General features: G+C 46.0%; 1 protein-coding gene across 1 annotated transcript in view; it reads right to left on the bottom strand.

The window, feature by feature from the left end:
- The window catches only part of PLA2G4A (phospholipase A2 group IVA), an 875,644-nt gene extending 862,058 nt beyond the window's left edge, over positions 1-13,586 (bottom strand). Inside the window, exon 1 of the mRNA XM_078642541.1 lies at positions 13,390-13,586. The gene's annotated coding sequence lies outside the window, so the exon portion shown is untranslated. The remainder of the gene's footprint in view (positions 1-13,389) is intronic.
- Positions 13,587-14,795: the final 1,209 nt, after the last annotated feature.

Consider the following 14,795-nt stretch of genomic DNA (forward strand, 5'->3'; position numbering starts at 1 on the left):
CTAGAACAGGCCAAGGACATAATCTGCCTCCATTGCTATGAATTAACTGCACTGACTTCCAATAAGGCTGAGGATAGCCTTTAAATCTTTGTGCATAGTATTCAAAGCACTTTAGGGAAAAAGACCCCTGCATCTACAAAGAAGACTAAAAGAAGATGTACGTGGAAGATGCCTTTGTTGAGCAACTGCAAATCCCATCTGCGTTTCAAAATTCTGTTTAAATAAAAAAGGCAGGGAGGTTGAGCATTTATGGTCAGAGCTGCTCAACTTTAGAATAAGTTCCCTGTCGTATTGAGATCTCCAACGGATCAATTACACTTCAGAAAAGCCCCAACAACTTGGCTCTTTCCTGTGTAACTCCAGGATCAGAGTTATCCACACCCGATAGAAGTAAGCACTTTATATATATGGATAGGTCCTCCGCACCAGGATAACTGTAAGGAGATAGAGAGCCTTATAAAACGGTTTTAAATAAATACATTAAATAAATCCACACATTTATTCAGTCTCTTATTCATCTCTAATTAACACCTAGAAACAGCATTTTTGGTGAAATATGCATATTATGCAGCAAATTAGGTGTCAAATGTAGCAAATCCAGACGTATGTGGTAAACACTGTGGTCACAGAGTACATAAATCCTTTGGTCCTCAGCACTGTCCATTTTTTGATCAACAATATTTTCATGGAAGATAAACCTATTTATTCTAAGTGCAAGGAGTGAACACGGTTCGCTACAATTTGAAGAAAACACCTTCTTGATGACAATCGCAAAATACACATGTAACATAAAAAAGATATATATATATCACCACGAGGCTCCTCCACAACAGAGACCAGAGGGACACAGTGAGGATTCCAGGAAAAAAGGTTTATTCAACACTGACGGCATGACGCGTTTCGGCTAACTGCCTTAATCATATGCCTTGTTGCACCAGTGCTTACATCAGTCCGTTTTATTGGGCGGTAATTCTGCTCCCAATCGTGGGAGCCCAGCTGAGTCTTATTAACTTGAAACGTCACTGCTGCCTCCTCGGGAGACTGCAACTCCCATACTGCACCATCTCGGCAAAATGGGAGAAACGCTTTAAAAACGGGACTCCTAAAAACTCATGGGGAGTGCTGGATGTCCAAAAAAACGTAAATGCGTGCAAAGTGAAATTGTCCTGGTACCACCGTTAAAAACACCTCCTCTCCTGGGTCCCCACCATACACCATACCGCATCGAGCCGAGTACAGGGGTACTGAAAACTTTGCTGCAGTCAGCTAGTCCCGCTGTGAAGTCACAGACGACAGTGAGATGCTGGTCTCGGATGCAGGGGCCAAAGCAGATCCAATCCCTTGGAAGTAAGTAAAAATGAGCAGCGCCTCTTTCCCATGTTGCTCTGGCCACTTGACAGGCGGGTCCCCCCAAGCACGTCAGGGGAAAACGTGCAAAATGTTCACCATGAGGCTCCTCCACAACAGAGAGACCAGAGGGACACAGTGAGGGTTGCAGGAAAAAAGGTTTATTCAACACTGACGGCATGACGCGTTTCGGCTAACTGCCTTAATCATATGCCTTGTTGCACCAGTGCTTTACATCAGTCCGTTTTATTGGGCGGTAATTCTGCTCCCAATCGTGGGCGCCCAGCTGAGTCTTATTAACTTGAAACGTCACTGCTGCCTCCTCGGGAGACTGCAACTCCCATACTGCACCATCTTGGAAAATCAGAGAAACGCTTTCAAAAACGGGACTCCTGAAAACTCATGGGGAGTGCTGGATGTCCAAAAAAACAGTTACTTGTTAAGTAGACACTATATATAATATATGCAGATGTGCAGAGTGTAATATGCTATTGTTTATTATTGTCGGGCGGAGCCATAGCCCATGAGAGGCAACAGCTCAAGTGGTTCATGATGCCGCCCTCACCTCGCCGCCAATGTCAGATAGCATGGACTCAGCATAGTATCCTATGCCAACGACACCCAGCTCATCCTCTCCCTCACCAAGGACCCCCTCACCACCAGACTCAGCTTACAGGAAGGAATGAAGGACGTTGCTTCCTGGATAAGCAGCCGCTGTCTGAAGCTTAACTCTGGGATGACAGAAGTCCTCGTACCCTACCCTTCTCCATGGGACAACACCTTGTGGCCCGCCGCCTTCTGCAGCCCAGCGACCCCCACGGACCAACACCCTCCACAAGACCTGCAAATGGATACCCCCCAAAATCAAGAAAGACCGTCACCTACGCACTCAAAACCAGAAGACTGGACTATGGAAACACCCTCTACGCCGGGATCAACAAATCTCTGCTCTGCAAGCTCCAGACCATACAGAACCCTACAGACAGACTTGTCCTCGGCATCCCTCGACACAAACACACCACCCATCACATGCGAGACCTCCACTGGCTTCCCGTCGAGAAGAGAGTAACCTTCAAGATACTCACCCACGCCTACAAATGCCTCCACACTGGACCCCAATTTCTCAATGAAAGAATCTCCTTCCACGTATGAAAGCGAAACCTCCGATCGACCCACCTCGCCCTCGTCGAAACTCTGCACATCCGAAGAGCCAGACGGGTTGAAGAGCCTTCGCCTACATCGCAAAAAGAACAATTGATGGACAGAATGCAGAACAATGTCATACATTCACCCCATTACGGAGATCTGGGCATAAATCCATTGTTTTTTTGCTCACCAAGCCATTACAGTTTGGACCCAGCCTTATGCAAAACAGTCTTGATCCTGCACCCAATGGGAACAGTCCAGCCCGAACTGCCAGGCCAGGTCCTCCCTGGACTAGAAACAAGCATCCTAGGACCGGTTTCGGGCTTTCAGCCAGGATAGCTTGACTCCAGTGGCATTGAGAGCACGGGACCCACGTCTGGGAACACCCGTCCCACTCGGGGTGACAAATGCAAAAAGAACAATTGATGGACAGAATGCAGAACAAAGTCATACATTCACCCTAGTACAGAGATCTGGGCCTAAATCCATCGTTTTTTTGCTCATCATGCCATTACAGTTTGGACCCAGCCATATGCAAATCAGTCTTGACCCTGCGCCCAATGGGAACATGCCTTTTTTTTTTTTATTAAGAAAAACAAAAGGTCCCAAGCTAAAAGGAATAAGAAGCTAGTACTATATAGACCACAATAGGCTGCTATATATTTTCCTTGCCCAGCCAGACAGGGAATTTATTATAAATCAATTCAGATGTTTAAGAGTTTAAATACATTTAGCAACAAACAATGTTTTGCAGTAAGGCACAGTCCTGCACCGTACTGGAAAGTTAAGAATAGAGAGGAAAGGAAATGAAAGGAAAGGTTCTTCAGGCAAAAAGAATTGAGCAATCTGGGCACTGTAAGAATCAATATTATCAGTGTTTCCCAGAGTAGTACATACAAACAATAATATACAATGGTCAACAGTATGTCTACTAGCTGAGTCTTATTAACTTGAAACGTCACTGCTGCCTCCTCGGGAGACTGCAACTCCCATACTGCACCATCTTGGAAAATCAGAGAAACGCTTTCAAAAACGGGACTCCTGAAAACTCATGGGGAGTGCTGGATGTCCAAAAAAACTGTTACTTGTTAAGTAGACACTATATATAATATATGCAGATGTGCAAAGTGTAATATGCTATTGTTTATTATTGACGGGCGGAGCCATAGCCCATGAGAGGCAACAGCTCAAGTGGTTCATGATGCCCTCCTCACCTCGCCGCCAATGTCAGATAGCATGGACTCAGCATAGTATCCTATGCCAACGACACCCAGCTCATCCTCTCCCTCACCAAGGACCCCCTCACCACCAGACTCAGCTTACAGGAAGGAATGAAGGACGTTGCTTCCTGGATAAGCAACCGATGTCTGAAGCTTAACTCTGGGAAGACAGAAGTCCTCGTACCCTACCCTTCTCCATGGGACAACACCTTGTGGCCCGCCGCCCTCTGCAGCCCAGCGACCCCCACGGACCACACCCGGAACCTTGAATCATACTCTATTCCTCCCTCAACATGACCCGACAGATCAACGCCGTCGCCTCCACCTGCTTCAACACCCTTTTTTTTTTATTAAGAAAAACAAAAGGTCCCAAGCTAAAAGGAATAAGAAGCTAGTACTATATAGACCACAATAGGCTGCTATATATTTTCCTTGCCCAGCCAGACAGGGAATTTATTATAAATCAATTCAGATGTTTAAGAGTTTAAATACATTTAGCAACAAACAATGTTTTGCAGTAAGGCACAGTCCTGCACCGTACTGGAAAGTTAAGAATAGAGAGGAAAGGAAATGAAAGGAAAGGTTCTTCAGGCAAAAAGAATTGAGCAATCTGGGCACTGTAAGAATCAATATTATCAGTGTTTCCCAGAGTAGTACATACAAACAATAATATACAATGGTCAACAGTATGTCTACTAAAAGGAGTCGACGTTTCGATCCCGTGCTCTAATTAAAAAGGGATCATCTTCAGGACTTAACATGATAATTGCCTGGTTAAACAATATATACGCCTCTGTGGGGGCTGAGTGGAGCCTCAGGGGGTGCGCGAACACCGTGTGTTCAGCGGGGGCTGGAAAGCTCAATCGGCAGTGCTCCTGGTTGACCAGAGCTTTTAAAGCCGCTGGGGACACCAGGGCTCAATGGAGGTGCGGGCTGCTGTGTGTCCAGTTGGGACAGTCCGTCTGGCAGCGCGGGATGGGATGCCTTCTTATTTTGAAGCGGTCGATTGAGTAGAGTCGATCCGCAGTTTTAAGACAATTGTCTAAGATGATAGCTGGCCACACTCTGGGTTCCGCGAGGATTAGGGAGCCTGGGAACATGCCAGCCTGGACTGCCAGGCCAGGTTCTCCCATGGACTGGAAATAAGCATCCTAGGACCGGTTTCGGACTTTCAGCCCTCATCAGGCAGGATAGCTTGACACCAGTGGCATGGAGAACACGGGATCCACGTCTGGGCATACCCGTCCCACTCGGAGTGACAAATGCTTTCAGCCCTCATCAGGATAGCTTGACTCCAGTGGCAGGGAGGGCCAGGGAGGACCTGGCTTGGAAGTTCGGTATGGACTGTTCCTATGAGGGACAGGTTCAAGACTGATTTGCAAATGGCCGGGTATAAACTTGGGTGGCATGGTGAGCTAAAGAACAATTGATTTAACATGTATCTCTTGACTAGTGGTGAATGAATGATTTATTCAGCATTCCGTCCATCATTTGTTTGCGGAGCACTTCTCCTACATCGCGGCAAAGACCTGGAGCGAGCTCCCGATCAACATCAGACGCGCCCCCGCTCTTTACATCTTCAGGAGGACCCTCAAGACTTAGCTCTTCGCCTGACCAGAGCTGCACCCCCCCCCCCCCCACGCGCCTTGAGACCCGTATCGGTGAGTAGTGCGCTTCACTATTCCCTGATTAATTACATTATCCAGATCTGTCTTTCTTACGTGTTTGTAGCCAGTAACAATGCCCTTGCTGCTAGGTGCGTACAATAGCTTTTCTTTGAACTGTTGTCACTGACAGAAGTGGTCATTTTTGTGCACTTTGTCTGAATTAATAAGTTTGATCTTTTCATCAAAATGTTTGTTTTAACACGTTTATAACTAGCAATAATGCCCCCATTTCCAGGTGCGCATAACAGTCTTTCTGTGCCTTCAGTTGTTGACAAAAGAGGTAATTTTTCTGCAAACTGCTCTTTGTACCTATGGATACAGGCCCACAGTTCAGCCTTATGTTAGAAGTCTGTGAAAAATCTTATTAGGAATGTATTTTTGTGACTAAATCAGCATTTGCACTGCATCACTGAACAACCACTGCAGGGGGAGGAGATAATATTGCATTATTTAACATAAAAAATAATTGTATTTATTTTTACTTTATATAGTTAACCTACACACACACACACACACAAATACATCAGGAGCATAATAGCAACTTTGAAATTATAGTTCAATCTCATACAACATCAAAAGAGTAGATTTGAAATCCTCGGTACTTTGATTATTAACCAATCCTCAATGAACTTTGCCCCCAAAAATATCTATCCACCTACTTTCAAAACTAGAATCTTTGGTGTGGAATGGCCACCGTGCGGAAACTATAGAAAGTCTTTATTGAAGAAAAAAATGTAAATCTAAAAGGGAGATTAAGTACACTAAAAAAGACAAAAGAAACTCTACCTATAACTGTTCTGTGAGGACTGTAAACATTTCTGTGCCCACATTGTCCAGAGGGCACAACTGTGAGCTGCGCGAGCTAGACCGTGTCTGACAGACACTTGGTGCAAACATAGACTTCACCCATGAGCTGTGCCGCACAATTCTATGGCAGGACGGAGGCTCAGATTATGCTTTCTCAATTTCTTTACTGAAAAACACAGCAGCCAATCAGTACGCAGTAAAGAAATAACAAACTACATTACCCATAAACCCAGGGTAACCATAGAGTATGTAAATGTATAAATATGGTCATAGAGGTGAACACTTCCTCTTTCTTTGCTGCTTCGCAGCCAGTTAAGTGCCTTTATCCTTTTCTAATATTACTTTTGAAATGTACTGTTGTATTTAACAAAACGCTTACTTGAATTGGATTTTCTCACTGTGTGCGCCCTTTCACGCCGCTTGGCGTGCTGTTTAGCGGTCACTGTGCTCGTTAATACGTTTACTTGAGGTAGTTAGCCTCGTTTATTGTGTCGCCTTTGTGAATATTCTGGAGCGTGTGTTCTCACCTCCGGGGTCTTTTTAACGCGTTTTCGCGTTGTTTTGAACTGTGTGGAGCGGGAGAGGAGCTGGTCGAGACGCGCTTCCCTGCGCGCATCTCGCCCTAGTCGGCGGCGTCTTTGCGCATGCGCGAAGGCTTTGTTGACACGCCGGTCGAAGGCGTGCATTTTCCTCAGTCGGCTTTTGACAGGAACGACTGAAACAGCTGGCGCTCTTACGCGCCTGCCCTCTTGCTGCCGTTTGAGCTCCCTGACGCCCTCTTGGACTACTTATCTTGGGGGTTGTATAAATTGTTGAATAGGCTTTGCCTAGAGTGGTTCATTGCTTGTTTTTGGTGCAAGTCCTCCCTCCACAATTAATTATTTATATTCTGGTCAAGTTTTGACTGCGTTTAAGACTTGCACTAGGGGTTCCACTCCCCCAAGTTGGCTTTGCCATTTAATAAGTTATTGAAACTTATTCCTTCCTTCCTGTGGGCATTAATTGGTGATTCTAGTCATCATGGCTGAATATTATAATGAGGAAGATGACGAATACTATGGTGAGGATGAACCTACTGCATCCTTTGATGATTTTATGGGCCAAGCTTTATTTCAGGCGATTGCGCCATTGAAAAAACATCTCACTGATTACGCAGCCCAACAAGGTTGGGTGCCTTCTGCCTCGAAGCGTAGCAAGAAATCGCCAAGAAATCCACACAAGTCTAAATTTGCTAAATTAGCCAAAACCCTTTCTGCTCCTTCATCGAAGAAGCGTGCTGCGCCGGCTCGTTCGGACCCTCCGTCAGACACAGATGATGGGTCGACTTCTTCCTCCACGTCTTCTGACTCTGCGAGGCCTCCTCCATCTAAAAAATCTAGGAAGGAGCACTATGTTGATGCACCATCTTCCCCAAAGGTTTTGACATTCAATCCTGCCGACATCATTCATCCTAATTCTTCAGCTTGGTTGCCATCCCCTGAGGTGGCTGACTATGTTCAATCCCACATTCGTTCCCCTTTTGAGAAAGATGTGCGAGCACGTTTACGCTCAGAATGTCCTCGTCCTGATCTTTCGGACAAGCTTGCTTCCACACCTGATGTTGACCCTACCATGGTCACATATTTGCGTAAATACTCTAAAGATCCTACTAAGGGCTTGGATAGGTCGTGGCGCTCGTGCCAGGACAAACTTCTGGATTTGTTGGGCCCTCTCACGAAAATCCTTGACTTGGGTTTCAGGGCAAAGGAGTCTGGCGTTTCTATTGACCCAGATGATTTGATTGGTTGGTCCCAACGGGCTGTCTGTTTCCTTGGAAATGCAAATTGTGCCTTGTCGGCGGAGCGTCGTCGCTCCATCTTAATGAAACTCGATCCTCGCCTTACTGATTTGGCGTCTTCGGAGTCTGGCCCCCACGCTCAAGGTTTGCTCTTTGGAGCTCCATTTCTTAAAGAGCTTACTAAGTTAGTTTCAACCTTTAGTGGGCTTGATAAGGCGCAAGCGAATTTGAGACGGGCCTTCCGCCCGGTTTTCGGCAGGGCCGGACGAAGGGGATGTTCGTCCGGCCGTGGGTCCGACCAGCCCGCTCAACGGGGGAACAAGTCCCAAAGAGGAGGACAGGGTAATTCCTACAACAAGTCTTCATTCTACCCTTCGAGAAAAGGCAGAGGGCAGTATGGAAAGGGCGGTTACAACGGTAACCAAGGAGGACGTCCAGAATCTTCCGCTTCAGGTGAGCCTCATTCTCGCTTCCAATGTGATTTTGGGGGGAAGGATTCAATATTTTCTGCACAATTGGCGTTTGATCTCAAACGATGCCTGGGTGCTGGAGACGGTACAAGGGTACAAGATAGAATTTTACTCTCGCCCTCTCCAGCGCCTTCGGCCACGCCCTCTTGTTTTTTCCCGACCAGATCAGGAGGTTATCTCCACAGAAATCTCTTCCCTGTTGGCCAAAGGGGCTATCGTTCCGACGTTTCCTCATCCCCGGGGATTCGTCAGCAATGTGTTTCTCGTGGAGAAAAAAGGGGGAGGGTCTTGTTTAGTTCTCAACTTACGAGACTTCAACGGTGGCCCAATTTATCGCCATTTCAAGATGGAGGGCATCCATCTTCTCAGAGATCTTCTTCAGGAAGGAGATTGGATGGTTCATCTGGATTTGAAAGATGCCTATCTCTCGGTTCCAGTGTATGCCCCTCATCGTCGCTACCTTCAGTTTCAATGGTTGGGCAGTTGGTACGAGTACAAGGTCCTTCCATTCGGCCTCTCTTCCGCCCCGTGGTGCTTCACAAAGCTCCTCCGGCCTGTGATGGAATCCTTGAGATCCCGCGGAGTTCGGCTGATCGTCTATCTCGACGATATTCTCCTATTGGCTCAGTGTCCGGTTCTTCTTCAATCACATTTGCAATGGTCCGTGGATCTTCTACAATCTTTGGGTTTTCTAGTGAATCCCTTAAAGTCGCACTTTTCTCGATCTCAAACTATGGATTTTCTGGGTTTTCAAATATATTCCATCTCATGCCAGTTACTTCTGCCAGGACAGAAGATCAGATCCATCAAGAGGGACTTGAGGTTACTTCTTGCGCAAGAGACGGTCTCTCTGCGCTCAGTAGCTCGGATTGTGGGTCTTCTTTCTTCTTCCATCCAAGCGATTTTTCCAGGCCCCTTACATTATCGTGCGCTTCAGTGCCTCAAAATCCGTCATCTCCAGAAGGGTCTTCGTTACTCGGACCATGTCCCTCTTTCAGAGGAAGCCCGGTCGGAGATGAGGTGGTGGTTGGACCACATGGAATCCTGGAACGGTCGAGCGTTGTTCGGGAGGACTCCAGATGTTGTGATAGAGTCCGATGCCAGCCTTTGGGGTTGGGGAGCCCGGTGCGGTTCAGTGTCGACAGGAGGTCGTTGGTCGTCGGAGGAGTTGTCTCTCCACATCAATTGCCTGGAGCTTCTTGCGGGCTCCTTCGCAATTCGATGTCTCTCTCCTCTCCAAACGAATTGTTGCATTCTTCTCAGGATGGACAATGTCTCGGCAGTTCGTTATGTGAACAAACTGGGGGGTACCAGGTCCAGACTACTCTCGGAAATTGCGAAGGACTTCTGGCACCTTTGCTTGGACCGCAAGATCACAGTTATTGCCGAATATCTTCCGGGCTCCCGCAATCTGATTGCGGATTGGAACTCTCGCCATCTGCGAGATTTCAGCGATTGGAGGCTTCATCCTCGCCTATTTCGCAAACTGTCCCGACATTGGGGGATTTGTCACCTGGACCTTTTTGCCTCTCGCCTCAATGCCCAGGTTCCCCTGTTCTACAGTTGGAGGCCAGATCCGGCAGCCCTGGCCACGGATGCGTTTCTCCAGGTCTGGCCTCCTCTGCTGTGTTATGCATTTCCACCATTCCTCCTGATTCCTCGAGTTCTTGCTCGGGCCCGTCTCTTCTCGTCAGAACTCATTCTCATAACCCCTCTTTGGAGGGCTCAAGCGTGGTTTCCAGTTCTTCTGGAGATGAGTTGCTTGTCTCCGATCCTTCTTCCACAGGTTTGGAACCTGTTGCTGGACCCTCTTCGGGAGCCACATCCTCTGGTCATGTCGGGTCAACTCCTGCTAGTAGCATGGAGAATTTCGGGGAACGCTGGAAAATCCAAGGCTTATCGGGAGACGCTAACAGATTCATCAATGAGGCTTGGGCCCCCAGCACACAAACGCTATAACTCAAGCTGGAAGCGTTGGTGTGATTGGTGCTCACAGCGGTCGGTGGATCCCTTTTCAGCGGATATCTCTTTGATCATTAATTTTTTGGCTTCGATGGCATCCTCAGGGCTAGCATACAGAACGGTTAATAATTTTCGTTCTGCGATTTCTGCAGGTCATATTCCTGTTGATGGTAAACCAGCGGGAGAACATCCCTTAATAGCTAAATTGTTGCGGGGTATCCGGATGGTAAAACCTCCTTGCCCCAAGCATGTTGCCCTTTGGGATGTTTCTATTGTTTTACGTTTTCTATCTAATTGGCCTTCCAATACTCTTTTATCCCGCAAACAACTTTCGGCTAAACTCACTATGCTCTTGTGCTTGGTCTCTTGTAAAAGAGTGTCTGATGTGCGGGCTTTGGATCTCGCGGGTCGCTCATATACGCCTGAGGGTGTATCTTTTGTCATTTCTAAGCGGACAAAATGTAACACTGCTGCAGTTACTTATCCTTCTTTTCCGCACAACCCTCAGTTGTGTGTAGTCCAATGCCTAAAGGATTATGAGGTAAGCACTACATCTTTTCGTTCCGATCCACAAGGTCAATTGCTTATCGCTTTACAGAAGCCTTTCAAGCCTGTTTCTCCAGCCACGTTGGCACGTTGGTTACGTTGGCTCCTGCAGGAAGCGGGCATTGATGTTTCCATATTTGGGGCCCATTCTGCGAGAGGAGCTATGGCTTCCAAGGCTTTTTCCATGGGTGCTAGTCTTCATGATATCATGAGAGCTGCAGATTGGTCATCTGAGTCTGTTTTCAAAACCTTTTATTTTAAACCAATTGTAGATGTTGCATCTGTTGTGGTAAGGAAGCTTTAAACAAGCATAATCTGAGCCTCCGTCCTGCCATAGAATTAAAAATTTGCTAACATTCGTGCCAAGAATTTTCAATTCTATTAAGGACAGGAGGCGAGGATTATCCCACCCTTATTTCATTATTGTCTTTATATGATGCATACTGCTTTTATGCTGTACGACTCTGGTTCTTTATGAAATGTTTCCCTCCCTGTTCTGATTACTGTGTTCAACTTTTGGGGAACAGTTTTTACGGCCTCTATCTTTTTTCCTCAGGCTCCGACCTTAAATGAGGTGTGCCGGGATTTTCTTCTCCTGCTTGGTCTCTTGCTGTTCCTGTGGTTCTTTGAAGTTCCTTCTCCACGTCAGTCGGATGATGACCTCTCCGGGGGACTCCTTTAATGGATTGTTTAAATTTCTGTTGGATTCTTATTATTGACTATGGACAAAGAAAGAGGAAGTGTTCACCTCTATGACCATATTTATACATTTACATACTCTATGGTTACCCTGGGTTATGTAGTTTGTTATTTCTTTACTGCGTACTGATTGGCTGCTGTGTTTTTCAGTAAAGAAATTGAGAAAGCATAATCCTCGCCTCCTGTCCTTGATAGAATTGAAAATTCTTGGCACGAATGTTAGCAAATGTTTAACTGTCCAACCACTAGATTAGTCTGTCGCTATAACTGGCACAGGACAAGGCTTTCAGTTGGTAGCAGAGGCGGGTGCTAGCAAATGTACTCTAAATAATGTCATTAGTGCCGAATGAAGCACTAGGTAGCGATTACAATGCACTTCAGTAGTCAATTTCAGTAATCTTATTGCCACTCCCAACGTATTCATGCTAGCTGTAACGTGTACATAGTTAACGGAGTCAACAATAGGTACAGGTGATTTGTCAAAGAAACAATCGTTCATTTCCAGATGGGCAGAAATATGGAAAAGCAAGTCTTTAAAGCACTTCGGAAGATGCAGAGAAACAACTCCGAAGTTAGGCGGTGCAGAGCCAGCGGTCACCGATCCCCAGTTCCCGCGTGTTTGATGAGATACTGGAATGAACATGAGAGGGGGCAGATCGTTCATGGAGCCTAATGAATTTCAACGGGTGCTGAAGCAGCTACTTGAGCGATCAGTGCAGGAGACACATTTAGCACAGGTCAACTTTAAACAAAGATGTACTTGAATGGCAAACGGAAGAAGGTCATCTGTTATAGTCAAAGTTTTGAATGGCGGCTAGAGGATAGCGTTCTAATTTCACAGGACTGGAACTGCTATACTGTCAAGTTCTTGAGAAATAAATATATCCAAATGCATTCTATTCCCACCACAGTTCTCTGCAAACCTCGAGATAAAATGCATACTTCAGACTATTATGGGGTAAGTTTCGCAATGCACCAAAATGGTGATGCTCGGAGATCCAAATGTTTGAATTTTCATTTCATAGTTACTTCTGGCAGCTGCACGCCCTTTCCTTAAAAAACAGGCGCACGGCCAGCCAGATGTAGTAGCGCACCCGAACGAGGTTCCAGGCAGTAAGGGCGGAGGGAAGTTACGAGAGCTGCTACATCTTCCAAGAGTGCCCTGTCGCTGTAACGGAGGCGTTTATGAGCCGTGAGAACTGAAATCAAGGAAGCTGGTCTAGAGTGTATTTACATAGTAACCTAATGTCGATTCTAAGCTCGGGGAGCAGTGCGAAAAGAAGGACCAACCAGCATATTAAAGGGATAATTAAAGCCCAGATCATCACCTGAATTAAGTTTGGGATAAATCACTTCTAGAAAATGGATCATGCGGCAAAAAAAGGAATACAGAAAATTATGCATACCGTAGTCGTGTAATTTAAAAATAAAGACAACTGGATATAATTAGAAAATAAAGTATTACATTTCTCAAAGCGCTACACTACACAGGTATTTCTGCAGTTGACATCTATTATACGGAATACGTCTGTATTATCTATTGCTCCGAGTTTTTTGTAGCGACTGTGAAATATGTCGTGATAAATGTATGCATCAACAAAGCCTTACACAGTAAACATCACACAAAATAGAAGTGTCATTAAATAAAAAGTTATGCACAACTTAAAAAGTGTTGCCCTGGGGTCAGCCTGACGGTTCTCTCTGACCAACAACGGGAGCTATCTGCTGCTGCAGCATCCAACACTCACCCGCTGAACTGCCTTCCCGTTGGATAGCCTTCTGCTACTCCTGTACTCAGATGCCCATGCCCTCAGCACGGACGGACAGAGCTGCGCTCCACAGTGCAGTGCCCTCAGCCCTCTCACTGCGGGCACACACCGCTGCACCAGCAGTGTGGATTAAAGCGTTGCTTCCGCCCCCTGCGGCAGAGAGCCGAGCGTCTCCAGAGGCTGGCCGACGTGCAATGCCTGACGTACGCGCATGCGCAGAGGGGACTAAAACAGACGAATTGGGTTGACTGCGGATGAAGCAGGAAAAATGCATTTGGCAGCCATTATGGTAAAGGGTGAGCGTGGAATAGGAATGGCTGAAGTTTCATTTTAGGCCAAAAGGGGAAATAACCTGAAGCACTGAGAGAGTCTCGTGAGACTGCGAGTAAAACAAGCTTTGGCATAACCAATAGTGTGAGAAGTTGGCCTGGCATATGCTGTCCACTCTTCTAGTGGGCACCTTGCACCAGTCCAAATGACCCCTTATTCATGGTAGGTTAAAGACAACCTTATATAAAGCTATCCTAGTGGTAGCTGTGGAGAGCAGCCTTCAGGCTAAGTCTTGAAGGAATGTAAAGCAGCTTGTTTTACCAGTCTATAATCTCATGAATGATCAAATGACATAGCTGCCAAGGTTTCAGATTGCTTGTGTGTGACATTTTCATAATTTCAGTGTAATTATGAGTGACATTCAACATCTATGAGTGACACTTTCTCGCGAGCAAAAATAAAGCAATGAAGGCAAAGGAAACATATAAATATCAGAAATCACACCCATTTGAGAAATGAGAAACTCTAGGAGATCTTAAAACATGCTGCAAAACACCAGAAACATAGCTGCCAGAAACATAACTGCCAGGTTTGCAGACTACTTAAGTGTGACATTTTGGTGACTGTCTGATCTTAACATAACGAGTGCCTGTCAGGCTGGCCTTAGCACAGTGACAGACACTCATCCTGTGTTGGAAAAGGGAGGGGGGGGGGGTGCCACTGCACAAATTTTTATATAAACTAGAAATCACAATTGGCCTACATGTGAACATCTCTCCACAGACAGGCCAAAGCTTGGATAGCGTAAACACCTTAATTTGACCCATTGTGGGAAGCTCTCTATGCCTTCAGCCTCAGCCACACAGCTCTCTATCATGACCCATAATAGTCACTCACAAGCTTTAACTAGCTCAGACACCTATAACCAACCGAGTGCACTGTAGTAGATTCATATCGGTTTCATGAAAACACTGCAGAAACAACATTGTATGGAAAATGAAAATACTTTTAGGGAATGAAAAATAAAGTCAAAATTGTTTTAACAGTTTGGATTTTCCTATAATGCGTCACTCTGGGTCACGGTACCCTGGTGAAACATAGGTAAAAAAATGACC

This window comes from Lissotriton helveticus, chromosome 1_1 (genome assembly GCF_964261635.1).
Source record: "Lissotriton helveticus chromosome 1_1, aLisHel1.1, whole genome shotgun sequence".
Classification (NCBI taxonomy): domain Eukaryota; kingdom Metazoa; phylum Chordata; class Amphibia; order Caudata; family Salamandridae; genus Lissotriton; species Lissotriton helveticus.